At 50.8% G+C, this 12,002-nt stretch overlaps 1 protein-coding gene across 1 annotated transcript in view; it reads left to right on the top strand.

Annotated features, from left to right (window-relative positions):
• Positions 1-12,002, top strand: part of SUCLA2 (succinate-CoA ligase ADP-forming subunit beta) — a 318,851-nt gene that overhangs the window by 45,535 nt on the left and 261,314 nt on the right. The gene's annotated exons all lie outside the window — the stretch shown is intronic.

Genomic DNA, 12,002 nt, shown 5'->3' with positions numbered 1-12,002 from the left:
ACAACATACAAAGACAGAAATGGTTATAACTAGTATCTGAAATAGACTATTAGTTATAGATTCCTTACCTTAGAATTACCCCCAGGCGTCAGACAGGATCCGGAGAATTTTTCTTAAGCAGTACCCCTGGGTGTCGGTAGGTGGCGTCGGTCGACTCCGCCACCGTCGTCGGTGTCGTGGATGCCGGGATGGCGTCGCAGTGCCTACTTAGACGCCGCCCCTGCTCGCTGACGTCCGTTATTTTTCTGCACCAGCCTAGCGCAGACCTGGAGAGAACGTGCCCCTTAGTCATTTTTGACTAAACTTTTTTTTACTTTTTGCGACTTCTTTTTTCGAGTCTTTGACTCCTGGTGGGCGAGGGATGTCCCATCATCAAACCGAATTCAAGCCTTGTGACTCCTGTCACAAGCTGATGTTCGTGACGGATCCGCACCTCGTGTGCCTCTGGTGCCTGGAGCGCGACCATGACCTGAAGTCGTTCGCCGACTGTCGGGCCATGAATCCGAAGTCTTTGCGTGAGTGGTCCCAAAAGCTTTTGGAGGCCCGGCAGTCGGCTCCATGTCACTCCCTGTCTCGCTCGAGGGGAAGGTCTCGAGACTTGTTGCTGAGCTATCGCACCTCGTCTAAGTCTTCGCACTCCTCGCGTACGTCTAAACACAAGAAGAAGGCGAAGAAGCACTGTCGCCCTTTGCCTTCCCCCGTCGGTCGGCTGAAGTGACGTGGGACCCAAAGCGTCGTCTCTCTAAGGCTTAGCTCCAGGGGGCCTGACTCATGGACGACCCGCGCTCCCCCCCCCCCCCCCCCCCCCACCCTCCATTTCCGGGGTTTCCCCTGCCAAGCTTTGTATGTTGTACAAAGCCCTCCACCATGTGTTTGGGCAGCCCGACTCAGCTGGTGCGCCTTCGGGCCCCGTGGAGCTGATTGGGGGCTCTGGGCTTCTATGCTGGTGGCTCCGGAGGGTCCCCATGGATCCAGGCCTGAAACCGGATCAACGCCGGTCGACCTTACTCAATCTTCCCAGGTGCCGATCTCGGTGACGACGCCGGCTGTGCCCCTGACTGACACCGTCCTTATCCCCAAGATTGACTCGGAGCTGGTTTGACGTCGGCGACGTCGAATCACACACCGGAGGGTACTTTTGTTCCTTTGTTCATCCAAGGTGTTCCCTATCGCCCTGAGAGTGGTGATGAGGACTGGGAACGGTCGCTAGACCCTTTAACTGACTAGCTGGAAGAACCGAACTGGAGAGAGGAATTGGGTGACGCTAGTGGTCTAGATACCGCCCCAGATCTTGGCATGCTTTCCCCCCCCCTACCATGGCTACGGAGTAGAGAGCATCCTATGCAGTGGTGGTGCGTAGGACAGACGAGGCTTTGGGCCAGGAGCTCCCTAAAGTGGCAGTCAGGACTATACTCCTGACAGAGGTGCTTCAGGCGGCGGCAACTTCCTCTGAACCCCTCTTGCCCTTCAATGAAGCCCATACGGACGTTCTTCCGGGCTCTTAGTCCAAGCCCAGCACAGGGGCTCCTGTGGAATGGACGATTGCCTGCCGCCACTGCCCAGCTCTGGGCCATCCCGTTCACCGTGCTCCCCTTGGGCCTTACCAGTGCCCCACGGGTGTTCACAAAAGTGATGGCGGTGGTCGCACTCTTCTGGGCAGATCAGGGGTTCCAGTCTTTCCATATATCGACGGCTGACTGTTGTCTCCCACCTCCAGACTGCTGCAGACCTCCTGCAGTCGATGGGGTTCACTATCAACATGCACAAGTCACACATGACTCCCTCTCAGTCGCTCCCTTTCATCGGAGCTGTTCTGGACACAGTGCAGTTTCGGCCCTATCCTCCCGAGCAGCGAGTCTGGGATATTCGTACGATGATACGAATGTTTCAGCCTCTATCCCGGATTCCGGTGAGAGTGACCCTGAGGCTGCTGGGCCTCATGGCCTCCTGCATCCTGCTGGTGGATCATGCCAGATGGCATATGCGGGCTCTGAAGTTCCAGTGGGCGCAACATCAGGGGAATCTTTCCGACTACGTCCAGATCTCGGAGGGAACTGCGCGACAACTGCAGTGGTGGTTAACGAACCAGGATTGGGTCAGAAGCAGATCCCTCTCCTTTCCCCAACCAGACCTCACGGTGGTGACTGATGCATCACTCCTGGGATGGGGTGGCCACCTGGGAGAGATGGTGATCAGGGGAGTCTGGTCTCCGGCGAAGTCTGAGCTCCATATCAACCTGTTGGAGCTCTGGGCGATTTGCTTGGCACTGAAGGCATTCCTTCCCTCTCTCAAGTAGAAGGCAGTGCAGCTGTTCACGGACAACACCACCGCCATGTGATACCGCAACAAACAGGGTGGGGTGGGGTCGTGGGTCCTTTGTCAAGAGGCTCTTCGTCTTTGGACATGGCTGGAACATCAGGGCATTACCCTGGTGGTTCAACACCTGGCAGGTTCTCTGAATGCCAGGGTGGACAAACTCAGCCGCTGGTGCCTGGTGGATCACATATGGCGTCTTCACTCAGAGGTGGTGCAAGGTCTCTTTCAGCAGCGGGAGAGCATTGTTAGATCTGTTTGCCACTGAAGAAAACGCGCAATGTCAGCAGTTTCCTGCGCGTTGGAGTTTCCAAGGTGGCACTCGCTCGGCAATGCTTTTCGTTGCGAGTGGAGCTGGGCCTCCTGTACAGGTTTCTGCCTGTACTACTTCTGCCCCGAGTGCTGAAGATCAAGCGCGACCGGACCCAGTTCATTTTTGTGGCTTCGGGCTGGGCACGAAGAGTTTGGTACCCTGAACTCCTGAGCATGGCCATCGATCCTCCGATCAGACTGCCCCTTCGGGAGGATCTTCTGTCGCAGCAGCAGGGGACGGTCCTCCACCCAAACCTGTCCAGCCTCCACCTCCTTGTGTGGAGATTGAGCGGCGACAGTTGACAGCTTTTGACCTTCCTCCCGAAGTCTGTAATGTCATCTAGGCAGGCAGGCGTCCCTCCACTAAGACGGTATATGCCTGTTGATGGAACGAGTTTGTGGCATGTTGCACAGCAAAGCCTGTGGATCCCCTTTCTGCCCCTCTTTCTGAGGTTCTCCTCTTCATTCTATCTTTGGCCCAGAAGGGCTCTGCTCTGGGCACTCTTCTACCTGGCAGCCATTTCTGCTTTTCTTCAGCTACCAAATCAGTTCTCTTTGTTCAAGTCCCCTATTGTAAGTAGGTTATTTAAAGGCATTATTCATCCCTTTCCTCCTTGTCCTTTAATAATGCCTCAGTGAAACATAAATCTTGTTTTGACTTAATCTTATGCTTGTTCCCTTCGAGCCTACTGTCTTCTTAGGCTTCTCACTCTTAAGACTGCCTGTTTTTGTTGCCATTACCTCTCCTCACAGAGTGAGTGAGTTTCATGCTCTTTCTTCTAAGCCCCCTTTGTTCTTGGTCCATCCGGACAAAGTGGTGCTTTGAATGGGGCCCTCGTGCCTGCCTAAAGTTGTTACTCCTTTTCACATCCGACAGACTATTACTCTGCCCACCTTTTCCCCGCCTCCACACCCTTCCAAGGAGTTGGAGAGACTCCACCGTCTGGACCAGAAACGTGCGCTGACTTTCTACCTTGACCGCACAAAATATTTCTGGGTGGGCGATCAACTCTTCATTGGCTATGTGGGTGCCAAGAAAGGTCAGGAGGTTCAAAAGGGTATCCTCTCTCGATGGGCTGTCCTTTGTATAAAGATTTGTTACGCTTTAGCTACAGCAGCAACTACTGCTTTGTCACGTGGAGTCCCATTCAGTGACATCTGCCAGGTGGCTACGTGGGCTTCAATGCTCACATTTACCAGACATTACTGCCTGGATAGTCCAGTCCTGTTCTCCAGGACTTTCTGGTGTGAACTTGGTTCGCAGTCCCTCTTCCGGGGTTGGTATTGCTGGGGTGTCTATTCTAAGATAAGGAATCTATAACTAATAGTCTTTCAGATGAACAAGTTACTTACCTTCAGTAACGATGTATCTGTAAGAGACCTATATTAGTTATAGATTCCTTACTGTCCCACCCATCCTGCCCGCTCTGTGAACTGACTTCTAGGGATAGGGACTCTCTTGCAGGGCCATAGTATGGCGTACCAGTGGTCAGTGTCTTTCATGGCTCTGGTGTGGAAAGTTGTGTCAGAACTGATGTCAGCATGCAGGGACGGCGTCTTAAGTAGGCACCGTGACGTCATCCCGGCGACCACGACGCCGACAACAGACGCGGAGTCGACCGACGCCACCTACCGACGCGCAGGGGTACTGCTGATGGAAAAAATCTCCCGATCCATTCTGACGCCTTGGGGTAATTCTAAGGTAGGGAATCTATAACAGATATGTCTCTTACAGATGCATTGTTACCGAAAGTGAGTAACTTGTTCTTAAAACAGATTCATGGTAATGGTTTAATGAGAAACTGCACACAGGAACACTAACTTCTGTTCCAGGGATCCTCATCAATAGTCATAAGCATTAGAATATTCCCGCCCATGTGCGGGATCCCGGAAACAGTTTATTATATGTGCCCCACATATATATATCTCCATACATATATACCTATATGTATAAACAAGCAACTGCAGCCAATAAACACTAGAGCTGAAACATGCTGTAAGGAATTTGCACTATACATAAAAAATTGCATTATAAACATGAGAAACAACATTATAACTGGTTTAGAAACTGTTTTAATGCTCAGAAAACAGCAGAAATTCTTATAAATCACTGAAAGCATAGGAAGCTCCCCGGCTGCATTGCAAATACCCAGTCTAAAAAGACTGAAAAGCTAACTAATAGCTGCATTGCAATAAACTGACACCGTGCCTTTAAGGCACATCTCACCCCCAACTTCCCATCATGCCTCAGGGGTGACAGTTAGGTCAGTTGTTCTTTCTGGCTCCTTCTGGAAGGATCCTGGCAACAGAGCTCCACTTTTTTCTGAGTTTGTCAGAAAATACTGTCTGTTTTACAACTGTTTTTTCCCTTACTTTGACGTTTTACATCTACAGAAGTAAGGGGCTGTCTTTTTTTAGGCAGTTTTGGGCATTTTTTCAACCTTAAAATGCCATCTCTTTTCGATCCTTGCCCTTCTTGTGGCAAGAAGAAGGCCAGGACTGACTCTCATAGGGTCTGTATCCTGTGTCTACCGGAGGATCATGATTCTAAGACATGTCCTCACTGCCAGAGCCTGTCCAAGAGAACTTTGAAGGACAGGGAGCGAATTCGCATTTATGGCCTGGCACAACCATCCAGAGGACGATCTCCGGTGAGGAAGGGCTCCAAGAGGCCTAGAGCTACTTCTAGAAGCAAGTCCTCTCGTCCTTCCACTTCAGCGTCGGGACCGGCGCTGAGAAAAGATCTTCCGGTAGGTCATGTTTCCATGAAGAGACCTTCGACGGCGATCGACGTCAAGAGGGAAGAGTCCTCTGCCGTCGTCATCCAGGCGGCGATCGGCATCGAGGGTACCATCTACGTCGACGTCGAGAGTGGCAGCATCTCCGCCGGCATGGAGACGGCGTTCGGCGTCGAGAGAGAGAGAGAGGGCCTCCGTCGTCGGCTTCACACCGCCGTTCGACGTCGAGGCGGCATTCTTCGCCTGCTGAACATGGACGCCGGTCCACATCGAGGCGTCGTTCGACGTCGAGAAGAGGAGAGTCCCGGTGAGAAAGAAGGCAAAGCCACAGATCGACGTCAAGACCACGCTCGACGTCGAGACAGGCCTCGGACAGGTCGGTGATCCTGGTGACTGAGTCGGCTTTGCGCCATTCCTCCTCACGCTCAGGGGCATCTCCAAGACCAGCAATTCCAAGATAGTTTGCCAGCCAACTCCGCAGGTCTTCCCCTCAGACTCAAGGGACCATTTCTGCGGTACGACTGTCGCCCAGATGGCTGCTGCCAGCACATCATTGGCAGGACTCTGGGGCTACAAGGAGAATGCGGGAATATGTCAGCCAAGTGCATGACTCTCCGCTGCAAAGGTTGGTGGAGGAAGTGGACAGATAAAGTCCTCCCAGGCCAGCATGTGAGAAGTCACCTGAGAGGCGGCGACGTAGATCGCGCTCCCCCAGGCGGGAGGGGCGTTCAGCCGGATCACGGGCTCGTGATCGTCGCCGGGATAGGAGGTCACCATCAACGTAATCTTCTTCGTCCACCAGGTCTTCAATAAGGGACTACTCACCCACGCTATCGGGCAGCCCAGTGTCCAGGGTCTCGCCCATAGACGACATCAACACCTACCATGAGGTGCTGCAGAGGGGTGCGCAGAAGCTGGGGATTGAGATGTCAGTCCCGCAAGCCACCACGTCGGTGATTTTCGAAACACTTCACCAGACGTCTGCGTCTCGTCCACTGCTACCTTTGGTCCCAGGGATCATGGAACCCGTCATGGACACCTTCCTAACCCCAGCGACCGTAAAAGCGGTTCCGGCTCGTAGCCTCAAAAAATATAAGCCGGCTACCTCTGATCCTGTCTTTGTCAAAATGGACCCTCCTGCGGACTCAGTAATAGTGGCGGCAGCAAGAAAGGGTCATGCTGTATCGGCGTTCTCTTCCGTCCCGCCGGATAAGGAGAGCGGAACCCAGGACTCCTGGGGGCGCAGGGCCTGCTCGTCCGCAGCGGCTTCCCTGAAGGTCTCCACCGCGGCGGCGCTGTTGGGCAGATACGATAGGGCTCTCTGGGACTCTATGGAGCGGTTCAAGTCCAAGCTCCCAAAGGAGGACCAAAAGGACTTCGAAGAAATAGTCACTGAAGGGTCCCTGGTGGCTAATCAGTCAATTAGCACTGCGGCGGATGGTGCGCTGCTATCAGCCCATTCTTACGCAAACGGCGTATGCGCCAGAAGGTCATCCTGGTTGAGGCTGACAGGGCTCAAGCCGGATGCGCAGCAAAGGATTTTAAACCTCCCGTTCTCTGGCTCCTCCCTCTTCGGCACTCACACGGATGAGGAGATGGGGCGCATGAAAACTGAGCTGGACACCCTCAAAGCTGTTGGGTTGGAGAAGAAAAAAGTATTCAAGCGCCGTTATAGACCCACCCAACGCAAGGGGCCTCAACAGAGGGTTCAAACCCCTCAGTGGTCTCAGAATAAGACCCAAGGAAAATCGCAGTTTAGAGGCGGAAAGTCCACCAGGGGGAGAGGTGGACACCAGCAACAGTCCTCCACTACCACAAGAGGAGGAAAGTCATGAGCTGTGGCTTCCTCTACGACCGTTGCCCACTCCATTGGGGGGGGGGGGGGGGGGGGGGGAGGGCAAGTGCTTCACAACATCTGGCAGAGTGGGACAGCATCACAAAAGATCGCTGGGTGCTGAATATACTGCGAAATGGATATGCGCTACGTTTTCGAGCGCGTCCAAAAGACATACCGCCAAAAAAGTCCCGTCCTCACCACTTAAAGCTGCTCCAAAAGGAGGTGAGGGCCCTTCTTCAAAAACAGGCCATAGAAAAAGCTCCTCCTTCGCAAATCGGAAGAGGAGTGTACTCCCGGTACTTCCTTGTGCCCAAAAAAGATCAAGAGCACAAGTTTCGGCCGATTCTGGACCTTCGTCTCCTAAACAAAGTCATCGTCAAGGAGAAGTTTCGTATGTTGGCGCTTCATCAAATATGTCCACATCTGCAAGTAGGGGATTGGATGTGTTCGGTGGACCTCCAAGATGCGTACTTCCACATTTCAATTGCAAGACATCACCGCAAATACCTGCGGTTTGTGGTCGGAAGCAAGCATGATCAGTACAAGGTCCTTCCATTCGGGCTCAAGTCGGCTCCGCGAGTCTTCACCAAATGTATGGCAGTGGTGGCGGCTTGCCTACACAGGCAGGGTCTATTCGTCTACCCTTACTTAGACGACTGGTTGCTGAAGGCTCCATCCCAGCAACAGGTGAGGAAAGACTTCCAGACCTGTCTGCGACAGTTGCACGATCTCGGCCTTCACGTCAACATGGCAAAGTCCGTGCAGCAGCCCACTCAGACCATCCACTACCTTGGCTCCGTTCTGGACACAGGCGTGGGAAAAGCGTATCCTTCGGAGGAGAGACTGTCTTCAATGAAGCGGAAATGCAGGCTTATGCAGCAGATGCAGAGGCCATCAGCCCAGCAGGTAGCATCACTGCTGGGATCCATGGCGTCCTGCATTTTTCTCATTCCCAACGCCAGACTGAGAATGCGACCTTTGCAGCAAGCTCTAGAGGACCAATGGGATCAGTCCACAGGACGCTGGGGAGATCAAATATCTCTCTCCCAGGCGGCAAAATTCTCCCTTGCATGGTGGACTCGTCAGGACAATCTGATGGTGGGAGTCCCTTTTCACCAGCCACTTCCGGTGCAATCGGTGGTGACAGATGCGTCTCTGCAAGGTTGGGGGGGCACACATGGGGTGCCTCCTGATACAGGGTCGGTGGTCTACAAGAGAGCAGGGCTGCCACATAAATATGCTGGAACTCCGGGCAGTCCACCTTGCTCTAAAGGCGTTCCTCCCTGCAATCAAGGCCGATTCAGTCCTGGTGCAGACCGACAACACCACGACCATATTCTACTTGAACAAACAGGGCGGGACTCGGTCACATCCTCTTTCCCTGGAGTCACAGGCGATCTGGCACTGGCTGCTCGCCCGGAACCTCTCGGTAGTGGCAGTGCACCTTCCGGGGGAGTTAAATCTCAAAGCAGACGCACTCAGCAGGCACTTCGAAGATCAGCCAGACTGGGTGCTACACAACGAGGTGGTGGCAGGCCTGTTCCATTGTTGGGGTCGTCCAGAAATCGATCTGTTTGCAGACGACGACAAATTCAAAATGCCACGCCTTCGCGTCCAGATTCCACCGTCCAGGGACCAGGGGGAATGCTCTTTTGATGGACTGGTCAGGGACATTTGCCTACGCCTTTCCGCCCCTGCCTCCGATTCCAAAGGTGGTATCCAAGCTGCTCAGATCCAACATGAAGATGATCCTCATAGCTCCGCACTGGCCACGCCAGTGGTGGTACCCGGACCTTCTCCATCTGTCGGTGCGACCTCACAGGCGACTGCCTTGCAGGCTGGACCTGCTGTCCAAGATGGACGGGAGGATTCTTCATCCCAACCTTCCCTCACTGAACTTAACAGCATGATTCCTGAGGTCCTGCAATACGGACATTTAGGTCTGCCTCCTGATTGCATGCATATTCTGAAAGAAGCGAAGCGACCCTCCACAAGAGCGTCTTATGCGTTTAAGTGGAAGAGGTTTTTCATTTGGTGTAGAGAGAATCCCCTTGATCCTACAAAGGGGCAGGAGGATGTCATTCTCCCTTACCTTCTGCACTTAGCAAGATCAGGCTTAAAGTATGCATCAATCAGGGTCCATTTGTCTGCCATTACAGCGTACAGGAGGTCTCCCAATCAACCCTCTTTTTTCCAGATGCAGGTGGTCAAGGACTTCTTACAGGGGTTGAAGAAAGTTTACCCCCCTGTTCGAAACCCTTCTCCTCCGTGGGAGTTGAACTTAGTATTGTCCAAATTGATGGGTCCACCTTTTGAGCCAATCCACAGAGCTTCCTTGCAGCATCTGTCTTGGAAGGCCGCTTTTCTGGTAGCCATTACATCGGCACGCAGAGTAAGCGAGATCCAAGCGCTGTGTACCAAAGAACCTTACACAGTTTTTCACCAGCACACAGTGGTCTTAATCCATCTTTTCTCCCTAAGGTAGTGTCTGATTTTCATATTAATCAGTCCATTTCTCTTCCATCCTTCTTCCCGAACCCAGCGACCCCGGCTGAGCGGTCGCTTCATTCCTTAGACCTCAAGAGGGTACTTAAATTCTACCTAGAAAGTACCAAAGGCATTAGGAAGACGGATCAACTATTTGTCAACTATGGCGCCATGAGAACAGGCTTCCCAGCAGCTAAGAGATCCATTTCCAGATGGATTGTTTCCTGCATTACCTTAGCTTACCAGCTGGCGAAAAGGCCCTTACCTTTGGCCCCTAAGGCTCATTCTACTAGGGGGAAAGCGGCCACAGTAGCTTTCTTGCATAACGTTTCAATGGCAGAGATTTGCAAGGCGGCCACCTGGAAATCGGTTCATACCTTTACCAGGCACTACTGCCTAGAATCCGATTCCAGAGCGGATGCTCAAGTAGGCCAAGCCTCCTTGAGGAACCTTTTTGGGTAGCTTGGTCTATCTAAGCATACTGTTCATTCTCTGTTTCTTTCCTTTGCCCGCAGGGGGATGAGGTGAGGCTCGCTATTCTATTCTAATGCTTATGACTATTGATGAGGATCCCCTGGAAGAGAAGGATTAGTTACTTACCTGTAATCCTAGTCATAAGCAACCCTCCCGCCTCCCCGGGCAAAGGTGTGCTATCTTTTTCAGAGGTTATTATTTCTTTGTGCCATGATTTTTCAGTCTCCGCAAAGAACAACTGACCTAACTGTCACCCCTGAGGCATGATGGGAAGTTGGGGGTCAGGTGTGCCTTAAAGGCACGGTGTCAGTTTATTGCTATGCAGCTATTAGTTAGCTTTTCAGTCTTTTTAGACTAGGTATTTGCAATGCAGCCTGGGAGCATCCTATGCTTTCAGTGATTTATAAGAATTTCTGCTGTTTTCTGAGCATTAAAACAGTTTCTAAACCAGTTATAATGTTGTTTCTCATGTTTATAATGCTATTTTTTATGTATAGTGCAAATTCCTTACAGCATGTTTCAGCTCTAGTGTTTATTGGCTGCAGTTGCTTGTTTATACATATAGGTATGGAGATATATATATGTGGGGCACATATAATATACTGTTTCCGGGATCCCGCGCATGGGCGGGAATATTCTAATGCTTATGACTTTGATGAGGATACCCCTGGAAGAGAACTAGGATTACAGGTAAGTAACTAATCCTTTTTTCATATTTGATACAACAGAAGTTTATACAAACAGCATAAAATGTAGAACTACTTACAAAATCAATTAATATTTTCCTACTGAAATAGAGATTCCTTGTTTTTTTAGTGTTAACAGTAGTCCTACAGGAAGTATTGGGGGTATGAGAAATCATGCTTCTACGGTAGTAGTTTTATTTGTAGCAGTATACGTTAACATAGCACTATCTGTAGCATTGGTAATAGATTTGTTCATGTAGAAGTAACACCGTTAGTAGCTAAAGCACTACCTGCAAGCAGTACTGGACTTTCAATTGTATTGCTAGTGTTCGAAGCCGTAGTAGTGTTTTCTTAACTAGTAATAACATTAATGTTCGCTGTAGTAGTAGTAGATCCAGAAGCTGTACTATTAGTTGTACTTTGTGACTTGCAGTAGAAGTAGCACCTGAAGTAGGAGAAAGCAAGTTGCATCCCTTTTGCATTTCCGTCCATTTTGCTATGAAGACCGAAAGGAGCAGAAATATTGTGCATTTGGAAAGGTGCTGTTTGTCGTCAAATGTCTGCAGTATTTCTCAAATCTTGGAGGTTACATGCTGATATCAAGATGTTGCACATTATTCGAGGCTCAGCATATCATCCTGTCAGACTGTATTTAAATATCCCAACCGGAGCGCTACCCAGATATTTCAAAGTCCTATGCCAGCCTCCGTTTCAAATGGTCATCATGTAGTGCTATATTTTCATGTTTGCCCATGTTCAAAAACACACTTCCAAGCCAACTTCAAATGTGCTGCAATTTATACATTGTCCAAAATGATACAGAGAGTGGTTCTCTCCAATGTGATACAGTTGTACTCGTGTGTGCATAAAGATCAGTTAGCAGTTATCAGGTATTTGGGGTATGGAACTATTTGGAATGGCAATTTGTCTTTAAACAGGATGAAATATAAAACTAGTATTACATGATGATCATTCTGGGCAGTGTGTTAAATGAAGCACATGTGAATTTTATTTGGCATGGGACCCAACTATGATTCCATACGTTTTTTTCCTAATTCCAAGTCACACCCTACCTGAAAGGAGCAGTCATCAGATTTTTTATTTATCACCATGTGCCTGTCACCATGTCAGGCAAGATCTGGATCAACAGTACTA

The sequence above is a fragment of the Triturus cristatus genome, chromosome 8 (genome assembly GCF_964204655.1).
Source record: "Triturus cristatus chromosome 8, aTriCri1.1, whole genome shotgun sequence".
Taxonomy (NCBI): Eukaryota; Metazoa; Chordata; class Amphibia; order Caudata; family Salamandridae; genus Triturus; species Triturus cristatus.
Note: the sequence above shows the minus strand (reverse complement) of the source record. Positions and strands in the feature narration are given on the sequence as shown.